The following is a 1598-nucleotide window of genomic DNA, read 5'->3' on the forward strand; positions in this document are numbered from 1 at the left end:
ATAATCATCACCTCACCTTTGAGTCCAATCCTAATGTCAGCTACAGTTGAGTGAAAGGGATTAGAATGCTGTAGAAAAGCTTCTTAACTGGATCTCTGTTAGTATAAATCTACCGACTGCTATGGACCATTTGTAGGTGTTCTGAAATGAAATATTTTTGAATGGAGCAGGATTTTCCCTCCAGCAAAATGCCTTTCACCTTTGCAAAGCTGGACTGTTGACAGTGAGAGAGAGAAACAATCTTTCTGTTTAATTTAGTTTGATTTATCTTATAATTTAGAGATAACCAGAAGAAGTGATCTATTTTTTTAAAAGTCCTGTGAGAACTTGACACTATCACTTCTCCCCAGGGCTTGAAGAATTGCCAGGTTTTCAGCAACTTCCTATAATGCTACTGGGGATGCTACTCCAGAGAGAGGGTGACCTGACAGAGAAGTACACTTCCTAGGTCTTACTAGACGATATTGCTTAATCAAAGAGACTTGGAGTGGATGACTCTTACCGGGCAGGAAAAATTATTAGAGTTATGATATCACTCAAGGAGCTAGACCTGTGGCATGCAGAGTCATATGAGAGGGCATGTGAGACTTTTCTATGTTTCAGCTCCAGCGAGCGGTTGGACAGCTGATTTTTGGCCTTTGGAAAGGCCGTTTCATCCTCCCTAAAGCCCCGAAGGCAAAAAAAATACCCCAACGGACAAACCGGAAGTTTGGAAAAACACACTTCCTGAAATAACTCTTGAAAAGAGGATGCCATTTAAACAATTTATTTTCTGACAGGAACTCTATAGCTGTACGGATACTGTTAACAATTCTAAGCGTGAGAGGGTGCATGTACCGCGTCTCTATGTATTTATACTAACCACCCCACAACAGGCAACCTTGACAGGGATACAATTAAAGCACCAAAAGAAGTAACCAATCAGAACACAACATGCAAATCTTAAACTTTTCTAATCTCCCCAGCAACTCTGCTCATACTTAACACTTCCGATTTGCTGGTTTAGGCATTTTTTTCACTGATGGATTCATACTGGTATGGTCCGGAGAAACGCACCGATGTGAATCCACTAGACACAGAAAGGTCTCGTGCATACAATTTATGCATGGTATGTTTGTGTGTATGTTTGGCTTTTAATAAGGGTTTTTAGTTATTTTAAATATTAGATTTGTCATATGTTGTTTTATTATTGTTATTAGCCACCCCGAATCTATGGAGAGGGACGGCATACAAATCTAATAAATAAGTAAGTAAGTAAGTAAGTAAGTAAGTAAGTAAGTAAGTAAGTAAGTAAACAAACAAACAAACAAACAAACAAACCTCCCATATGGCTCTGCATGCCACCTGTGGCATGCGTACCATAGGTTCACCAACACAGCTCTAGATCTTTAACCTCCTAAAGTTTCTCCTGAAGCATTGGCTCTTTGACAGGAAGAAGCCAGTCAAGGATTCAATACATTCAAGGCCTTGAGCACCAGCCCATTTTAGGCTGCAGCTACGATTTTGGCTGAATTGTCTAACAAGGCCTCATGAAAAACCCCAAATACTCTCTGGAAACAAACAGGATCCAACTGTCACCTAGGACTGGCTAATGTAAT

This window comes from Erythrolamprus reginae, chromosome 3, assembly GCF_031021105.1.
Source record: "Erythrolamprus reginae isolate rEryReg1 chromosome 3, rEryReg1.hap1, whole genome shotgun sequence".
Lineage (NCBI taxonomy): Eukaryota > Metazoa > Chordata > Lepidosauria > Squamata > Dipsadidae > Erythrolamprus > Erythrolamprus reginae.